General features: G+C 41.5%; 1 long non-coding RNA gene across 2 annotated transcripts in view; it reads left to right on the top strand.

Annotated features, from left to right (window-relative positions):
* The window catches only part of LOC116960813, a 517030-nt gene that overhangs the window by 453659 nt on the left and 42000 nt on the right, over positions 1-21371 (top strand). For both annotated transcript variants that reach the window (XR_004406602.2, XR_004406601.2), the window contains exon 4: positions 2824-2887. This is a non-coding gene — a long non-coding RNA (uncharacterized LOC116960813). The remainder of the gene's footprint in view (positions 1-2823; positions 2888-21371) is intronic.

The following is a 21371-nucleotide window of genomic DNA, read 5'->3' as shown; positions in this document are numbered from 1 at the left end:
CTGCTGGGGTTCTTTTATTATGATATTTTTTGTGCTTTTTCCCCCTTCTTTCCTAAACCAGCTTTACCTCTTGTATATCTGTCTCACACTTCTTTTCTTCTTCCTTTATCCTGGCAAAACATATTAGAGGTGCCACTTACCTCGTCTTTCTAATCCCCCTCCACAGCCCTCAGCTCTGCTTCTCTCTGCCCTGCAGAAACCGATACTTCTGGTGATGCTTTCCCAGCGCTGCTGGGCCTGGCTCCGTTCCCTCCCCACCATACCTCTGCTCTCCTCTGCTCTGTCACACTCTGTAAACAGCGTGACACGAGCACTGCGCACAGTGACAGAGCTGTGCTGGGAGGCAGAGCGCTGGGGCACGGCGGCCCGAGCTGCTCGCACTGCCCCGACGCCGGCAGCAATACGGTACTGGGCAGGGGAGGGACGCTGGCAAAGAGCCGGAGCATCCCCTTTCAGCCAGGTCTGCCCCACTGAAGTCAGGGAGCCCTCTGATGACTTTTCAGGGATTTTTAGCTAAAAGTACAAATCAGGCTCCTCTCTCAAAGCTGGACAACAGTAGGGGGAATTCCCTCGTTGATTACATTTTAAAAAGAGAAAGACAATTTCCTGAATGAAGGAAAAAGAAAGCAACTGTAGCCTCCGGCTCCTTATGTGAACTCACACATCTGAAGAGAGTTGGAGGCAGAATCTGAAGCACTCCCCTACTGGTACCTGTTCCCTCTGCTTGAATGAAGGAGACAGAGAGGACAAGATATTTCAGGGTAAGGTATTTTGCAGGTGTAAACTGGCGTACCAGTAATTACATTATCTTTGTGGGTTTATATCAGGTGAAAATCAAGTCTCAGAGTTTTATCTGATTTGAATTCTTAATGGATAAATGTACAAGCATTCACAAAGGCATATTGTGATGCTTACTGGAGTTATTTGAAGCATACATCGTTTTCTAGATAGGTGGATACCAATATGAATGTGGAATTGCTGAAATCATCAAATTATTGACATAAAATCCTATGCAAAATAAGACAGTTTTGTTTGTATGTGGCTTTTTTTTTTTTTTTTTTTCCTGTGCTGTCACCAATCACTGCCATTAGGGCCCAGCATAAAGCCAAGCAGTGGAAGGGGGAATTCCCTTAGTTCTTTGCAATAAAAAAAAACAAAAACAAACCCCAAAAACAAAACAAAACAAAAAAAAAACACAAAAAAAAAAAAAAAAAAAACAAAACAAAAAACCCCAACCAAACAAAAAAAAAACAACAACAAAAAAAAAAACCCAAACCCCAACCATAACACACCAACCAACCAAAAAAAAAAAAAAAACCACAACAAAAAAGAAGAGATAATTTCCTGACTGCAGGAAAAGAACTACTAGGATAGAAGGTTACCAAGGCCTCTGGCTCCTTGTGTGTATCTGAAGAGAGTATTCAGAGAGTTCAAACACAAGTAGGAGATCTCCGAGTGCAGGAAACAAGCAATGTAGTATGAGGTGAGAGAATTAAGCATGGAGCAGAAGGTCAGTTACCCCATGTGCATCCATTCCCGGCAAGAGAGGTATCCAACAAATCCTTGAAAGAGACATGTTACAAAGGCTTCATTATAAGCTCTTGCTAATTTGAGAGATGTCAGGAATGGCAGTGTTGTTTTCCACTCAGCTGTCGGGATCTCTGAGTGTATATCTGATTAGATGGTACTCTCTGAAAATGCAAGCAGTCCACGGTAAAGTCTTTGTACGGCACCTGGCATAATGGCATCACTTCAATATAAATAAATTATATTTGTGATGTCTTTATTATATAACAAAAGCTCAGTATTGTGGCTGCGACTATGAGACATGAAGAACTACATCTGTTTTCTGCCATAACGGTTGTGGATTCACATCAGGATAACCTATTGCTGGTGCCTTCCCACTGGAGATGGGCTGAGATCCACAAGAATCTTGAAGTACTTGTTCTAGTTCAATATTAGGAAATACTGGAAGTATACAAATTGTGGGAAGAACTGAGTAATTACATTTGAAGTTTTCCTCCCTCCCATAACAAAAATACTGTCTTGATGTTCTTCTAGAGCTTGCTTGGTGATAGTGAGATGTCACGGTGGGTTCCCTGCTGCATAAAAAGTCAGCCACTTTCTGAACAACGCCATGCATATTCCAGACTAAAAGGGCAGCTGAGAAGGCAGACTTGGCTGCAGCTGCTACCTGGAAATCTGGAGGCCGTTGTCTTCCTTATTTCATCTGTCTCTAGTCAGCTGGAAAGCACAATGACCTATGAGTAATGTGGTCATCCCAAACTCATGCTGATAAAACCTTTACACTACCACCTCTTGCCATCTTTCCCTTTCTATCTCTCTGAGATGTTCTGATCCAATCTGGATGTCCTTTGAGGTAGGGCATTCTGTCTTAATTCCCCACCCCCCTTAGAGAGTGAGAGAGAAATTATTTTGAGTTGTTTTTTTGTTGTGTTTTTGCCTGATAACTTGTCTGCAGAGCTTTTATACCAGTGAGAAAGGATACGACTCTATGGCCATAACCCAGGTGCCCTTTTGGACATTGCTCCTCCCAATTAGTGGATGCTATTGAAGGCATAGCAGAAGAATTTCCAGTGCTAGAATATCAGTTTGGTCCTGTAGGCAGTAAGCCACCATTTGTAGCTTGGAGCAACCTAGAGTTAGGAGGTAGCAAAGCTCAGTTGTTCTTTGCTCTCTCCACCTTCTTGGCAATACTACATGTATCCTGGCTGCCACTGGGGAGTCAATCCACTTGGCATATTTGTAATTCTCTATGTTTGTTTGCACCACTAATGAATGCTTCTTGTTTATTCCTTGCAGATCAGCATGGTGGATTTTATGGTGGATTTCTACAGCTGAGGGACAACTGTCTGTGAATTTTCAGGTAATTGCCATTTCTTCTGCCTCTTTCATGAGCTCTTCTGGATGTTCTGACTTTTGCTTTGATTTTAGGCTGCAGTCCTCTCTCCTTACCCACTAAATTTGTTACCTCATGATCAGACTGTTGTCTTGAGTTACATCTTATAGTTACATTGAAATATAAAGTGAAGGAGGTTCTCACAATCCACTCAGCTCTTCTGTCCCACCAGTAATGTTTGACCAGAAACCTACAAACTGCCTATTCATATCTGAGGGGATTTGCTTGTATTTTATAAAGGTATAAATGATTGAACACTTACTGGATAAAGAGCTGTCTGTCTGTCTGTCTGCTCCTGACATAACTCTGTTTAACAGAGGAACTCATTGGTAAGGCAATTTTCTTGTCCCAAGAGAAACACTCTCACTTTTTGACTGAACAGAGTCCTCATCTATTTCTCACCTTTTTAAAGGGCTGAGAGATTTACTTTGGAATTTTGCAGTAGATTTTAAAATGTTTCATGCTTACATTAGCTTCATTCCTTTCTTTGAGAAACTCAAAGTAAGCAAGTGCTACAGTGGAGACTGATAAAAGAGCATTGGGTGCAATGGTTTGAGCACCACTGTATCACGAACACACTAAGCCCCAGCCCTGCTGTGATGCCAAGCCCACGGCAGTAGATTTGTGCGCTGCCTGACAAGGTTGTTCAAGGCACAGCTTTATCGAGTCACATAAAAGCAGACTGTTTTTCAGTTTGGCACTCAGCCATCCTCGTTATGATAATGTTGGTATTGTAAGCTCCTTGGGGCAGGGACTGTGGCTTTCCGTATGTCTTGAGTAACTCCAAGATTGTGGCTAGCATTCTGTGAACCAAAGCTAATAAATCAAAGCCATTTTTTTCTCATGCGCTTCAAAACCTACTCCATTTTGGAACGAGAAAACCACGTACAGCTCACTGCAGGCTTTGTCAAATTATTCCTCCCCTTCACACTTGGACTCTTCTTCATTTTCCACACACTTAATACTCACCCAGCTCCTTTCTGTAACTGGCAGCTGATCCAATTACACACTAGAGGTAGAAATACTGAAGTCTTACAGTTCAAATGTGGAATGATATGCATAGTCACTTTGTCACTCAAATCCTTTAAAAAAAAAAAAGACAAAAATCAGACTAGCTGGCCATAATTAAGGGCAGAAAATAGAGCACACAGTTAATATCTCCGTGGTTTGCCAATACTGGGATGTCACAAGTACCAGTCAGGAAACCAGAGCTGTGTGGCTTCCTAGATAAAAATACTGGCTTTTTTACTTCTGGGTCTACAGTTCAAATCCAGCTTAAAGTTCTAAATTAAATGAGACCCTTAACCTATGCCGGAACACGCGATCCCTCCAGGTCAGAGCTGAGGTTATTGGCAGATCTGTGTGATGAAGCTTGTATTCTGTTGCCTTCAACACACTTAATGGTATAAACAAAGGAATTAAGGTCCAAACCCTGCCACAACGCCAATAAGCCAAATGTGTGTGGACACCAGCACTCAGATAGAGAGGTATGGAAAAAAGGAAAACCTGGATTATCAGAGGGCATGAATGTAGGCAGGGTTGGGTCAGCGCACTATAGGTCTCACTGCTGCTTTTTGCAATGAGGCACTTCATGGTAATGGACTCATCTGCTGCTCCCATGCAGTAGCATCTCAAAGGCAGGCTAAATTTGGGGTCAGATGGATGGTGCTGTGTTCTGCCTGAGCTGTTTTCTGGGCTCCCTGATACACTTCCCATTGCATTAAGAGTACAAAACTGTAGTCACAGTCAGATGGGGGATCCCAGTGGCACCATCAGCATGTGGAGCTCTTGGACTGTGTAAGTTGCCTGTGCAAAGTTGTGCCAGGAGAGAAGTTGTTCGTTATTGGAAGTGATCCCAGTCACTTACGAGGGACAATAATGAAGGCCCAATAATAATGACCCACTTTGAATTAGATGTAAAGTTAGGATGTAGGCATCAGGTAGGTAACATACTCCTTGCTTGCACTGTTGGCATTTGACTGCTGTGTGTGTAGCAGGCTTATTTGTGTGCCTGCTTCCAGAATCACATTTTTGGAGAATTCTGGTTCAGATTCTCAAATGGATTTTTGTTCAGGGTGTTGTTCACAGGGCGGTTTGCATCCAGCGGAATAAGCTTGTAAAACTGCATATCAATAGCAAAGGATCTACCACATTACCAAAAAAGTAGGAACCTTCAAAGCCTCCAAGCTCCTCCAGCTCCCACCAGAGAGCTAGATCCAAGAATCCCATATGACAAAAACCAAGCAATAATTAAAAATCCCTATTTTGCCCAAAGAATTATGTTGTTCAAGGTATGTAAATGTCTTCGCCTGCTTGTAAGTTATTTCATTTTCAGTAGTTCCTTAGCTCAGTAATCTGAGTTCGGGAATAGAGGAGTCTGAAAGGAGTGTTACTCTGAAACAAAACACCTGTCTTTCAGTCAAGAGTAAATTGACAAGCAACAATTTAGTTGTCTAAACTCAGAGCTTTCAGGATTTCAGACTACATAAATGTCAAGATGCCTAGGTAGGGCTCAGAGGTAAGCGACAGTGTAGGCAAATATACATTGGAACTTCAATTATCCAAACCCTGATAACTCTCAGTTACCTGAAGTTTAAACATTATTCCCTGACTCATACTTTCTCCATTTTTCTGTAAAATCCCTTTGTACTGAATCGCCTATGTCTTTGCCCAGCATAGTCTGTAAACTTTTAAGAGCTCGTCTCCTGAGGAGCTTAGTGTGTCTGCCAGATCACAGCATCAGCAACCCCTTTCTGACGGAGCCTGTAATTATCCCTTCATGTTACCCATTACATTTGGATAGAAGTATTAAAATAAATAAATCATCATTTTCATCTTTGTTGTCTCCAGCTACGTTCCACTTCTCCATAGTCATGGTGTCACTGAGGCACCCTTCGTCCTAATACAGAGTGTGTACACGCATTGAAACGCCATTTTTTAATGATTCCTTCTAGGGAGACTGTGTCCTCTAATTAGCATGCAGAGGATAGGATGGACTTTGCTAGTTAGCAGAATTTACCATTAGTAGGTTGGATTTCATGGACCAAATTCTTCCCTTTGTTGGTCTCCTGTAACATCCTTGACATTGTATGAGCCAAATATGCCTCAATTTCTATAGTTTTATATTGAAAGTTGCTGAGATCCAAATCAAGACCCTCAGAGAAATTTTGCTTTACATGTTCCTGGCTTCAACGATTCTTTTCAATACATCCCAGTTACTTTTGAGGGGGGCGGGGGTTGTTGTGATCTCATTTCAGAGAGGTAGCAGTTCACATTTACAGGTCCCTGCACCAGCTATAGAACTAAATCAAAAAATTTTGTGTGACAGAAGAAATAGCAGGAAAGTATGTGAGGCCTCTTTACATCCTTTTGCACCTTTATGTTTTTCCTGACTTATATTTGCCACTTTAAGTTTCTCCCACCACTTTCTAACATCTTCTTTTCTCCTGTCTATCGCAAACAAGCGGTGAAGGGAGTCCCTCTCCTTTTCTCCTTGCTCTTCAGCAAGCGTTTTCCTCTTTATCCTTCAGGGGAGGAATCTAAAACACAATAAGGATGGGAGATTTTTGTTTCATCCCCAACTGCAAGGACTCTGGGGAAAAGAACATCTGAATAAGCCAGTATGATGGACAGATCACTCTGCAAAATGAGAGGTGGCATACGCTAATCTGTGCTGTGGTCCTTTTTCAGAAAAATGTTCGTTAGTGGCACTGTGGGATAAAAGCTGCTGTGCAAGTGTTGCCTGCTCTGCAGTGGAGGAATTTTGGGTAGAATGAGGCCACTGAACAATAAACTGGCCCCTATGAGGAAGAATAAGGGGATTTCTGGCCAGGTCAGGCAATGTCTGCCTTTCCCTTAGCTGAAGGCAAAGAGCTTGATCCTACCAGAACAAATGGCATAAGACATGGAGGATCCAATATTGCACAGGAAAATAAAATCCTTTTCTCCACTGAAAGCAGTTGTATAAGGGAACTAGAAGGCAAAATGCAATCCAGTTTCATCTGTTGCTTTGACTGAGAATGAGAAGAAAAAAAAAAAAAACTAAATGGAGTTATTAAATTGTAAGTTTTGTGGGTAAAAAGAAATCTCATTCTCCTGACAGCAAACTAATATTGCAAAGAAAATATAACAACAGAAGACAGACCAGGCAGTGCCCATTTCAATATTTAGGAAGTTCTAGTGTCTTAGGTGTTCCATGGTGATCAAAATTGAAATAAATTAAAGTTGCATTTTAATTGAATTACACAATGACATCAATTTAAACATTAGTAAACAGATGCAATTTTGTGCACTGCTTTAAATTACTTTTCTCACATATGCATTTAATTTAAATTTATTGAGGTGGTTATTTATGTTAATAAAATAATTAAAAGCAGTTATTTAAGAGTAACTATGAAATAGCTGTGTAACTACCTATATTAATAAGACAGTTAGTTAAGGGATAATGTCTATTGCTTTATAGTGTAATTGCAATAAACAGCTGCTGAGTTTGATTAAGAGCTGAAGTGGAGCTAAAGTGTTTGAGCAATCTCAAAAGCTATTTGTTGTAAGTGTACTACAAAGCAATAGCGATTATTCCTATTATACAAAAAGCCATAGCATAAACATTAAAATATAACTCCTTAGTATGATGCTTTTTCTTGTGTTATTCAAGCATCTCCATGTGAATGGTGGAGCTAGAGAAGGAGAGCTGGAGCTTTCATGGAGAAGAGGTTTGGAGGAGGCAATAATTTTATCGAACAGAGTTTGTTCATACTGAGATTCACCCCTGTGTGAGAGGACACCTAAGTGCTTGGAGGGACACAATCTGTGCCTGCAAGCTGTGTTTTCTCAGGAGTGGCATGGCATCATTCGAATATCTCTGACTGAATCCCTTTCAAATTTTATAGAAAAATTTCAACCTTGGGCCCAGGTCTGACCTAGGAATTTCCTCAGCTTTTTGTTGCAGTACGAAAAGGGAGAGTTGAGTATATAGTAAAAATCCTTCTGCAACTTTGTCTATGAAATGGCTGCTGCCACTCCGTAACTCCATCATTAACGCATGAAGCAGACACTTCCTGGTCCCCAAGCGTATCCTGCTTTATGGCATTGACACCTACCTAAACTACAGACCATTAATTTCAGGGGGATCAAGTAAGCAAATAGGCATTACTTGAACTGCTATTGTTACTTACAAACTCCGTACTCTCCTGCTTCTGGGCGGTACACTAATACATTTGCCTTTAGAATTTCAGCTGTACTAGAGTCCCACAAGTTTTGTAGCAAGTCAGGAAAGAGGTACTTAATTACTTAAAAGCTGGTTTATTTCACCTTTTATTTGAGATCAACTTTGAATGGTGAATTCTGACACATTAATTGAGAGACAAATGGACATGAGTCCTTTTGTTGCTCCCAGTTCATGCACCTCTGTGGTTGTATTAACAGTGAAAGTCTCACAGAGACCAGAAGTGCTATGAAACAATAGGAAGCAAAATTTTACCAATGGAGATCTTCTATATTTATGGTTTTGTAATTAACTAGGTTGGACAAGTCCTAGATTAAGATTTTGGGGAGGTGGGGAGTAAGAACGTGACCTGGGTATCCTGCCTCAGGTCCTGAGCTCCTTTTCACATTGTTGGCAATTACTCAAGCAAGTTCTCACTTTCAGCCAGATGCAAGCAACTGTGAGAAAAGTGGGTGAATCTGTCACTGCTGTGAACCAAGCTTAAAGAGTATGTACCGAAGTCCATTTGATCAAAACCCAACAATTCATTTGCATCAAGGTTGTAGAGATTTCACATGAAAGTGTAAAAAGTTGAAAATGCAAAAAAAAAAAAAAAGGTGGTGTTAGTATAGTTACTCTAGTCTCCTGCTTTTACACAATCTATCCTGGAAAACAATAATGTATCCTCAGTTAACCAGTCATGTATAATATTTTGAAAAAGCCGACAGGGAAAGGTGGCTTGGCAGAGTCCAGTGCACAGTGATTAATCCAAGTGCCAATTTGCTACTAATCTTCTGTGGAATGGTTTTGCTTCTGGTTGATTAAGGAGGCAGACATACGGGGGGCTCAGTACCCGGGATGCACATGTACACGTGTGCATTTATCAGCAGGCTGGGCAGATTCACTTCCGTGAGAGCACTGCTACTGCTAGGATCTTCCCAAATAATCTCTATCGGTGGCTGAAATGGAGCGCGGGACCTGCTTTGCTCTGATGGCTCCTACCTCAGGAGGAGCTTAGGCAATGGCAGAAAAGCCCACCCCCAGTGTAGTCGCCTTGTTAAGCTTCTGGGGCTTGCAGGCCTTCCTAACTCTGCCCTGGGGAAAAACTGTGTAACAATGGATAAAAGACTTGGGCCTCCCAGCTTAGTTACAAAGGATTCTCTTCACTCATCCTCTTAGTGAGAAATCCAGTTGAATGCTTTTTGAAATCTTTCAAATATTAAAAATAAAATAAATCTTCTTATTCCGTTCCCCGGTGAGATCCTTGACTGCAGTGCCATGTTGTCATACACTTCAGGTCCTTTAAAATGTCGAAAGGACCCCCTTTCAGTGATGTGGCTGCAGCCAGGTACACGGAGAAAAGGTTATTCAATTCTTTGTGTGCCTTCAAAAAGTTAAAGGAAAAAAACCAACGAGCCCTGAGAGGGGGAAGATATAGTAGATGTTAAAATAATTGGGTGTCAGGCTGCAGAAGGCTCACTGCTACTACCTAGCTTGGTTGGGATCTGTTTTGGAAAAGAGCTAGAGTAAGTTTATTTGTTTCAGCCAGAGAGAGGGAACTATTACTGTTTCACCTGGGCATATGAATCATTGTGGTTTGTTGCTCAGAACAGTTACTGGAGAAAATACTTGGCAAATCAGTCATGAAAAGAACCAAACACTGTTTTTAGCTGCCTGAGAAACTGGTTTGCCTTCAGTTTCCTGCTCTCCTGAAATGTTATATCTGCTCTCTTCCCTTAGTGACAAAGTCAGCCTCGAGATGCTTTACTCCCTCTTTGCACATGCTTTTCAACCCAGTGGGGACAAGATGTTTCAAGACATTCTGAGGTCACTTATAATCTGAAAGAGTTGGATAAATGAAAGCTGTCCATGTGTGATCAAGGGAATCATCAAGTGACTTATGATCTTAGAAGTCAGTTTACCTTGAATAGAAATCTTTGACCAAACACATTGTTGTCATTGCTTTGTAAAGAAAATTCCTTCGTGGGAAGCTCTTGCAAGCAACAAAGTGGTTTGTTCTCTCTGCCTTGCAGTCTCTTTCTTTCCACTCCCAAGGAGCTGTTGAATATTCAGCATCACCTGATTTTAAAGCCCCTAAAGTCTTTGGTGCTTCTCAGTCATTTCAGTGATCATGCTGGTGTGTTCCTATACCACCTTGAGTTAGAGCACATGAGAATCTGAATTTCTTAGCAGTAGTTATAATTGCTAAAGTATATGTTTAGATTCATGTAAAAAACATCCACTTGCCCTGTTAGGTTTTTTGTTGTTTTTTTTTTGTTTTGTTTTGGGGTTTGTTTGTTTTTGTTTTGTTTTGTTTTTTGACATTTTGCTATCTCTGAATTTAGCTTTGGTTCATTAGTCAAGGAAATAAACAGCCACATTTCTTATTATTCACACTATCACAGAGTGTATTCCAAGCCCATACATATCCTGCAGCTTGTTAAATAATTCTTTATCCTTTAAGAAATTCCCATTAATCTCTGACCAAGAAGAGCAATAATAGGTTAGTTAGTCATCATATATAAAAATCTGAATCATTTTTACAAGTATCTTTAATGGCTTCCATTAATTACGTGTCTTCATAAAAAAGCTACTCCTCTCAAACACAGCATCCTTTCATTCTTCAAGAGGATCTAATTTCTGAAATAACTGAAATTAAGGCACTGATGCTTTGTTTGGGCAAATTAAGCAGAAAAAATACTCACACAACTCAAGCAGAAGGTACAGGAATCGTGTGGTCTATTAACTTGTCAGCTACCTTGGTGGTATTAGCAAAATTTTACAAGTCAACCAACAGTGGACTACTGTGATTAGTGTTACACTGGCAGCAAAATATTCCATGTGGCCTGGGTGGTGATTTTAGCTGCAGCTTGGGTGAAGACGGGACATCTCCCCTGCTGCTCTTGGCTTTGCCTTGCATGTCCTTAGCTCAGGTTTCGTGGTGGTTGTGTGGTCAGTGTGAAAGGGGCTGTTACCCAAGGGCATTGCACACCCTTCCTATCCCATCCCTACCTGCTCGTGCCTGTCTGCCCTGCTCTGAGGAGTGTTGTGTTTCTGTGTGCTCAGCATCATCAAGGGGCATTTTTAGGGTCGGATGACGTTCTAGGCTATTCTCTGATCAAAAGTACATCTTCAGGTGGGCAAAAATGGTCCCATCAGGGCTGGGCAGGCAGGTAGGACCAGCCCTTTAAAGGGCAGCTCAGAGTTCTGATGGATTAAAGTGGCTGTAAAACCACAGCCAGGATCGTTACATCATTCATTCCTTTTTTCTTGCTCTTTGTTAACTTAACTATTAGCTTGCTACCTTAAACCCACAATAAAAGTCAACATTCATTGCCCTGCCATCAGAGCTGCACTGGACAGCGTTTTCAAAACTCTTCAAAAGGCATCTCCTCTGCGTTCATCTGTCTTCCTCTGAAGACACCAGAGAGCCTGAGTAACAGATGAAAGTTTTCAAGGTCAAATGTAAAACAGAGGCTGCCTCTAACCCTTCATGGCCTCTTTAAACTATTCCATAGTCCATAGGTTGAGAAACACTGAAAAAGGAAAGATGGTACTGAAGCCTCTTCCTCCCCTGTTTTATTTCAGGTCATGTAACCTTGCTCACTCTTGTGGAAAGCCTGAGGAGCTCCAGGAGGGGTTTAAACAAGAGATCTTCCTCTCCTCTTCAGGTGAATAGTCATGAATTAGGCTCTTGGGAGACTAAGGCAGTATAAATACATAAGGAAATCTTTTGATTACACATAGTGTTAAAAGATGCTAAAAATACTGCTACTACAGTTAGTGCTGGAATTTTATGTATTTACTTATTTATCTTAATTTAGGATATTTTTCCCCTTCTCTGGGAAGTGAAGACTATCAATAGATAAGGGGGAGAATTCTGTGGTTTTGTATGCTGTATGAGTCCAGTACTTGGCCAAGAACCAGTTCTATTGTGGCAAGAAAGTAATAGATGAACTAACTAGGGACTCAGACTCTCTGGCTAGCATCCAAGAAACATTAAAAAATGTAGTACTGCACATAACAAGTAGGAAGATGCATGCAAATGTTGATGTCTTATTGAAAACTGTTAACTTATTAATATGTTGGGTTTATAGACATGCATTTGGATTTTAAAACCTGCTGTCTAAGTTCATGCCCTGAAATTACCTGCTGAACTATATGCCTGAAATAATATTTAAAGTAGTGCCACATTGGTGAGGTAGTGCTGAAGAAAATGACACTTCTGGATCCCTAGGGCTAGACTGTTTCTTTTGGGAGCATCAGCTCTGAGATAGTGGCAGTGGTCCAGTTCAGCTCTCAGGAAGGTTTCTAAGCAATGATCCCACTTCGTTTCTTCACCATGTCTTCCTCGCCTGCAAAGAAGCAAGTCAAGCATAATACCTTGTCATATGGGTAGGAAGATTCTCTGTCTATAGGTTCATGTCAAAGACATGGGTCAAGAGCTTTCTGTGGTACCCAGAGATCTCCTAAAGCTTTTTAGAAGGGAGATCCTAAGAGCATTAGAGATTGAGGATCATCAGCTAATACAAGATTCAGGATGACACTGATGCCAATGCCTAGAATGAATCTTATTCCTCTGGGTCTTCTAATGGGTGCAAGATATGCCTTATGTTATCACATTCATGTTGCTTATGACTTCAAAGTCTGAAGAGCATTAGCTTTTCATGTAGGTCTGGTTTGTCATCCAACCCTGGTAAGAAGCAAAAGGTGATTCAGTCACTCGTCTTGCAGTCAATCCACTGAGCAAAGCATCTGTGATTACACATAGCTACTGGCTGGAAGAATAGGTGAGGAAAGATGCTTGAGTCTCTACTTCCATGTGTATTTATAAGTGAGACAGCTGCAATCCAGTTCTTAATGTCATACAACTGGTAATGCAACCCCAAAATGTTTTCATTTTCATTGCTAAAGGTGTCCTTGCCATTTTTCATGTCGATCTGAACATTCGTAAGTGTCTTTTGTTGCACACTCAGCAGCATGTGCAAAGTAGTTGTGATCACAACAGGGCAAAGAAATATATAGAAACAAACATGCTGGAAAAGTAGATGAGCTCCAGTGGAGACAGTTCATATGGAGCAGACAGTGCTGTCCTGTGAAACACTACAGGAATCTGAAATGATAATTTCTTTCTTCCACACCAATAAGCAAACAGGTTCAGTGATTGCACTTTATTCACAACCATAACTATCATTACTGACATTCACTAGAAGTGTTGAATCCCTGCTTTTTATGATTTTACAGTAGTATTTTATCTCTTTCCCTCTAGAATTATTATTTTTTTAGTGGGGAATAGCTTAATGTTAGGGCTAACAGGGGAATGGTGGGACTTGGGTTTTGATTTTTTTTACCTGACCTTACTTACTCCCTATTCCTGTCTCATTCATACTCTGAGCTTTGTTTGAGCTGGAGGACCAGTTTCATGGTTGTTGTACTAAGTGAGCTTGCTCATACAGTGAGTTTTTTCTATTCTCTCAACTCTAATTGTTGCATGCAAATTGTTTAATAAATAATGTTGGACAGAAAAAAAAAAAAAAAAGAATAGATATTAATTAAGAAAAGGATTTAGGCTGACTCAGTCTCATACATGAGACAAAAGGTTAAGTAAATGCCAAGGCCGCTATGCCTCTTCAAACAATGAATATTAGTTTTAGAATCATTAATGTCTGCTTAGAAAACAGAGTCATACTGGAGACTTGTATGCCAAAATAACCAAGGCCAGGGCTGTTTCTTTTCAATCTGAAGCTAAATTATTCTCCAATAGAGGGCTAAATGTATGCAATTAACAGTGCTAGGTAGGACAACAGGGAATGGCACTTTTAATATGTTGCCAAATTGAGATCAAGTTTTTCTTTGAATCTGGTAACTTGGACATTTAATATGCACAACCTAGCTCTGCAACAGAATTAGTGAAAAGCAGCAGATAATTAACTCCTTCACTGCTTGTCAATGGAAACAGAATGTTTAGCCTGCTGTTTACTGAGTCCTGTCTTTGAAAGTTGCCGGATCTACAAAAATGAAGGTTTTTTCCAAGTGCCTTCCATATGTGGGCAAAGATTAAGACAGTTGTGCAGTCTTTATTAGAAAGAGGGTTACTGCATCATATTTTTAAAGAAAACTTCATACTGGGAAAGAATAGTTTCTTAGGTCGGGGGAGTTGTGGTTGGAACAAATGTGACCATATGAGCTTAACTAAAAGTACATACTCTGTTTCTGTCTTGAAAAGCTTAAGAAGGGTAGGCTGAAAGCCTCATTCATATATTTTAAAACATAAATAGCAAAAGACTTTTTAAGCAAGTGGGTGACTTTCTCCAGTATGAAGGCAAAAGTCAAGGTGCTTATTAAAACTTCCCAGCACCTTCATGTGCAAAGAAGTGCTCTGTACTAGACAAGACATGTTACCACATTAGCATCAGCCATTTACTATGACTGTACCTAATAATAATACTTAATTCTCATCCAGTGATCTCCAAGAGGATATATATATTTATTCCCAATTTACTGAAGGGAAGTGGAGTGAAAAGATAGTGAAGTGACTTACATAAGGCAACTGAGTTGAGCAATGGCTAAATGGGTCTGAAGGTCAACTCCTGAGTCCTAGATAGTGCTAAACTGTACATATCATGAAATTTGATGGGGGTGTCTCTAACGTTCAGTTTTCAACTAGGCACGAAGCCAAATTGAATTGTCCCTGCGTTTCTAGGGCTAGTTTGACTCTGGAAAGTTGAAACCTGCAAAGTTTAAATGTATTTTTTACTTCTATTTGTATCTAAACTAAGTCTACACTTCCTTGCTCTGGGTTCTTCTTGAGCTTGAAGCAAAAGCGCAAAATTTTCCATTATATGTAACACAGCCTTTTCACCTGCTGAGAAGGCTTTCGAAGCAGTGCATTTGGTTGCAGTAGTGACTCCCACTGAAGTCAACAGCCACAAGCAAATAAATCCTCAGGTTTTAATATGGTACACTTAAATAGTTCAAGTTTTGTTTCTAAGGCTGAAGTGCGTTACAGCTCTCATTTAACTGAGTAAATACTATTACACTGAAGTCCTTTGCATTGTCATCAACAGGAAGAGATAGCTTTGCTCTAGGGCTTGTTTCAGTGAAGGGTCTGTACTGGAATGTGTTGTATTTACATTTAATATTTGTGCTGTGTCTAGATTTCCCTCTCCAGTTCCATGTGCTTGCTGCTTGCAGGAGTGATAAAAAACGTATCTGGAGAATGGGCCCATCCAGGAACACATGCTCAGGCACAGTTCTGGGTCTTACACTTTCCTTTCAGGCTTTTTATCCATTACTACTAGGAAGGAGCAAAGATGTGGCCAAACACCAGGTTCTTGCTTTCCGATATTGAGCTCCCCTCTCAGTGAATTTATTAGTTTGTGCTCGGACTTGACTCTGTATAAGAGATATATACCTGACTGTAGGAAGCTAACATGTGGGATGTTTTAACTGTCCATATTTAAGTCATCTTCATTAAGACCATTTGGAAAGAATCTGTACATTTTCTACTTGTGAATCTTTATCTTTTGAGAATTTTATTTCTGGAGATCAGGGCTCTGGATGACTAAAATTTGCTCTCTCCTACCCAGCTGGCCTGACTGCTGAGAGTGGACTCCAGCGATCTGAAGGTCTCTTAACTGAGGCCACTGCAGTGGTCCCAGCTGCGTGCAGGATCTGAACTGATTGAGGCCACCTAGGAGCAGCTTCCCTCTGGCTGCAGCGGCCTGTTTCACCACTTGGCAAATATTTGATTTAGAAAATATTTAGCTTTCAATTATTGCCAAAGTTCCTGCCAAAAGGCCAAGTATGGCCTCGTCGTATTTGCTAAAGGTCTGTCTTTGGCACCATGGCGTGGGAAGATGGTCTGACAGGCGAGGCCTGAGGTCGAGCTGTGGCCTTGCATTTGTCCTACAGACAGTTCTGCCTTTAGGGTTGGCTCTGGGGTGACATGGCTAATGCCACTGGAGAGAAAATCTTCGGGTTGCACAGTGTTATGGTACCGTCATACTCATGATTTTATCCCTTATGGATAGACCTCAGCACTCTCTGTCCTGACAGGAGCTGTCTATGCATCCTTCCATCCATTGCAATTGCCTTTGTGGCAGCATTGTATGACCAACTTGGGGCAGACAGAATGGCCCCACATCCTTCCTCCTGAGGTCACTAACCACAAAACCAGGTAGGATTAGTGGTCTTGGTGCCATAGTGATAGGGGCAGCTGGGATATATATATGCACATAAAGATGTATGCCTCATACAAAGGAATGCAAAGGAATCCCTAGAATAGTAAAGGAGAAGGGAACTACAGCTGTATTTGTGTAAGACTGCTCTTAGAGGTATTACTATTAAGGCAGCTTCTGTTGTACTTTTGATATTGATGTGCTTAATGTGGCGGTGGCTGTAAGCACAGGGTACACTCAGCAAGCACCAGTGAGCGCTGGCAGCCCTAAGCCACTGCTGCCCCATCTAGAGCCAGTCCTGCACTGATCTTGCCGGCTGCTGCAATCCTCTCTTCCCCCCCTCCAGGCTGCTCCAGGCCTTTTTCTCAGTGCCTTCGCAGCCAGCTCTGATCTGTGCTCCCTCGGCTCCTTTCTGTGCCTCTGAGCCCCTGCCTCACCGCCCCACACAGCCACCAGTGCCGCTGCTGCTCACCTCTTCGCCCGCTGCCATGAGCCTCCACAGCTCCGCTTTCCTGCCTCCCTGCCAGGTGCTACCTCTAACCTCACCAAGCACTCTCAGGGCCCCTTTTCTCATCTTGCACCTTTTCTTCCTTCATGCTTCCGCTTCTCTGGGTGAGCCCTGTCCCACTCCCCTAGCTGTGACAGCCGTGACTAGCATCTCTCTTGACACCACTGTTTCTCCACCCTGGCTCCTGGTTGGGCAGGATTCAGCCATCACATCTCACTGGGGTGCGATGGTGCTTGTGCTCATCTTGGTCTTTCCTCAGCGGAGCTCACCCGGGTTTGTAGTGTAACCCATCCCATCAATCAGCGTATCTGTGAGTGCCAACAGGCTGGGCTAGGGCTCGGCTCTGCACCTCGCAATGTATAATCCCCAGTGCCAAATCTCCAGGACACTGTAGACTATTGGGTTCCGCTCAGGCATAATTCCATCATTACCATTGATTTGTTCGCCCACACTCCCCGCGGTGCTTTTAATCAACTCTCCATCTTTGTGCCTTCACACCTTTACGCTTTTCATGATTGGCTCTGCTACCTTCTGCCTCTGCAATGAAATAGTACCATTGAAATCCTCCTGCCTCTTACACACATTAACAATTCCATTTCTTCTCTCTCTGGTCCAGTGAAGGGATCTCCCGCTCCCACAAAGGCACCACTCTGGTAAGCGCACGGGGAATAGCTTCTATTTATTATTTCTCAAAGTCCAGTAGAACGGGTTAAAATTAGTTACTGGCCTCTTTGGTTTACTCTACTTTCAAAGGTTCTTTTATTGTTTAAAAGTGAAGGGAGATGTTGACATGAATTTTGACTGTCTTTCCATAGCATTGTTCAGAGAAGCTAAAACTAACATGCAGGTAAAGGGATAAGTAACTCACTAGCCAAAAAAAAAAAAAAAGTAGCAAATAGGGTCATCATCGCATTCATCTCATGAAAGTAGTGTGGTGTTGGAAAGAACTCATTAGCCTTTTTGTTCTGCATTATCACCATCATTTATCAGCAGCTGTATCACATGTCACAGCTACTATCCTTTCTGGCATCCAGTGTGGGACCAAAGGACTTCCAGAGAATGCTGAGTTTCGACGCCAGGGTTGTGCCGCTTGATGCACTAGGCACGGTATTAATTGTGGCAGATAGAATTTTTTCCAATATACTCCTAAAGGGACACTCAATAAAGCAACACAGTGTGATTTACCAACTCAAAGAAGCATGGACAAATAAAACTACATCATGGGCCTGTCCTTCTTTCCCCTAAACCTTTGTTAGTTTGTTAGCACTTGAAGTATCGCAAATTGTTTGAAAACAAGACAAACAAACCCAAACCCATAAGTGAAAAGAACAAACATTGGGCTAATCAGTCCTTGCAACTGTGCAGGCTGCTTTCCATGAAACACTTCGGTTTAGTTATGTCTCAAGTGACGGTGGCCTGCTAAATCTTTAAAGAAGCCTTCTGCTTCTTTAAGCTGTGACTCTCTGATCACTCTTGTGTAGGTATACACAATTCTTCACTGCAAAGCAGAATTTGGAGAGTAGTTTTAGAAATCAGCTAGGAGCTCCTCCATGAACGTAGTCCTTTAGTTATCAGGTGATAACCATTCACATCTTGCATCAATGCGGAAATATGTGGGAAGAGAGAAAACTGCAGCCTCGTTCAAGCAGCTGAAGTTGCAGTTAGCGGTTCAAGCCAGCGCTTTAAGAAAATACGTGTAAAAGTGGCACGCACCCGCCATCCCATCTAAGAGAAGGGGAAACACTGTGTTTAGGTATTTTGAGCAACAGAGCAGGACATGCAGGGACTGATGCTGACCCTCGAGACTTGGGCAAGTCAGTTAACCCTGTGACTCATCTGCTGGGAGCAAAAGCAATTGCTTACCCCACAGGCAGGTTGTGAGGATTAATTAATATTTGCAAAGCGCTTTGAAGATGAAAAGTAGCATGTTAAGTACTATGAAGTATTATTAATAGTGATAACAAACTGATAATTTTGCATTATATGAGTCTTAACCTTTTCTAGCAAGACCTTTCATTTCAAAGAGCTGAACAAGTAACACCACTACAGCCAGAGTCTCATCCCCTGTTTTCCAAAGCACTTGGGTTATGCTGATTGAGCAAGGCACTAAGTAAGTGCAAACACAATCCATTTCACCTTTAAAATAAACAATGCTATGTTTTTAAGCATGATGTGACACATATACTTTTAATGTACCAAGCTAATATGCCTGGGATGATTATGACTGTTAAATGTGTTAGAGTGGAGCAAAACAACTTTGGAAAGATTCTGGCCCTTTGGGTTTGGAGCACGTGCTTTGCTCTCTATCAACTCTGAATGCATCCCCAAATTTTCTGCATTTCCCATGAGCCAAATCAGTGGCTGCTAGCAGTAGCTTCCCGCTTGCCGGCTCCTGCTTCTCTCGCCCAACCATGCCACAGTGGCTTGTGTGGTCACACACCACGCAAACTCTTGCTGTAAGAGGTTCCCCAAACTTTGAGCCTCTTGTTGACGTGCACGTTGTCTGCACTGAGCAGGGAGAAGTGCTTTGATTCTTGGCAATCCCGCTCTGTGTGCAGCCACATGGGGGAAGGTCGAGGGCAAGAAGTAGTGATGTGTAGAGTATAGTTCTGGACGTTGCCAGTAATGGCTCCTACCATTACCCATTTGGATTTTATGCCAAGAAAATCAAGCACTTGTGTCAGCTGCAGTCAAGAGGAAGCCTGTCAACATATTTAATTTGAAACAAGAAACAGTTTCAGGCTTGTATGGCCCAGGTCTTTAAGGCCAGTTTTCTGGCATTATGAAAAATGTTTTTCCCATGAAAACTTTGAGATCTAAGAATTTTGTCTGGAGTGTAAACAGTAGGACTCTCATGAAGAGTAAAATTTATTTCTTAGCTTGATAGGGTCAAGTAGCTCTAACTGGGATTAGCTAATGTTTCACAGAACCTGATGTTTTTGTGGCTAGGGAATCCCTTGAGGAAGGAAGATATCCACGTTTGATGAAAAGCTCCTAATAAAATTAGATACTGCTTCTGAGCTTATCGAAGGAAAAAGGAAAGTAATGAAAATTTAAAGTACAGCTCTGGAATCTTGTAAAATCCTGACAAGACAGTGATCTGGAATTCAATGTCCATGATTTTTCCCTGCTTCTTTCTCCAGTCAGGTGACCTTAGTTATGTCTCTCTCGTTTTTTCTCTCAGCAGCCCCAGCTCTAACACACACACCCACACCCCCCCAACTAAAAAAAGAAACAAAAAATAATAGCCATCAGGCAGGGGTAATTTGACAAATCCCGAACTTTCTGTGAGGAGTTGTTGCTGAAGTCAAGAATCGCCAGCAAAACAAAGGATAAGCTCCAAGATATCAAATAAAGCTCTCCTATTCCCTTAATCTCTTTCCAAATTATTAAGTGAAGACCTGGGACATATCAAAAAAAGTAGGACTTCTTTTATGAAGGGGAGAAGGCTTGTGGCTTTGATGATTTGTTTGTGGTCAGAAAGCAAACTTAGGGGCCAGTGTTCTGCGTGACTTTTACTCAAGCAAAATAGGAGACGGGAAAAGGAAAGTAGAAATAAGAAACGATGTGCTGAAGAAGGGAAAAGCCCTTTCATCACTGCTAAAGATATGTGTTTTTAACTGTTTGCTTCCCTCTTTGTGAGCAATTGAACTTTTCACTCTATGAAAGACTGGAAATATGAATGATTTTCTGATTGTACTGTGTCCATTTTCTGTGTTCCTGGACTATTCTTTCTTTGTGCAGCCTTTATTAGGAAACTTGCTTTGCCAGAGACACCAAAAGGAATACTTTACACTGTCCTTTTCTTTTTTTCTGGGGCTGTCCCAAGATAACCTCTACCTCAGCAAACTGGCTAGTTGAACAAATGGGGGGGAATGAGTAATGTCAAAATACAGGTGAGATTAGTGATTTTATTATTGCTTGGTGTACAACAGCAATATAAAATCTAGCTGTCCAAAACCTGGAATTTGATCACTCTTTTTGGTTCATGGCTGATGCACCCTGATACCTGAAGCTGCAGCAAGGACACTGCTCAGGTTTTCTTTTTAGTTTTCCCCCTCCTTTTTTTCCCCAGGTTGCTTTAATCTGTAATATCAGCAATAATCACCATGGTATTGTTGCCTAGGCATTCTTGAGGAGTCAGAAGTGGACTGTAATTGAAGAGTTCATTACCAAGATCAGTTGGCTCCTTGATTACAGTGGCAAGGTGAAATATATATTCTCACCAAAAAGCAACTGCTAAACCTTTAGAGAAGTCACCCACTTTTCACTCTTTTTCATTAGGACCCCGACAAGCTTGTCAGCAAAATTAAAGGTATGTCATTCACATCGTGCATGCATTGCAAAGGACTATAAACCTGCCAACCTCTTTGATGAAATAAAAGGGTTTTATTTATGATTCATGTAGGAATATGAGGTTATTTTTATTCTGTCAGTACACTAATAATCAGACAAGAGCTCAGGAAATGAGAAGGCAAACTGACAGGGAAGGTTCTGATAAAGGGGAACCCTCTAGGGTATTTTGCCCCCTTTGTAATCTCCTCCTTTTTAGTGCGAGGT

This window comes from Tyto alba, unplaced genomic scaffold (genome assembly GCF_018691265.1).
Source record: "Tyto alba isolate M040663 unplaced genomic scaffold, T.alba_DEE_v4.0 Super-Scaffold_16, whole genome shotgun sequence".
Lineage (NCBI taxonomy): Eukaryota > Metazoa > Chordata > Aves > Strigiformes > Tytonidae > Tyto > Tyto alba.
The sequence above is the reverse complement of the archived record's forward strand: the minus strand, read 5'-3'. Positions and strand labels throughout refer to the sequence as shown.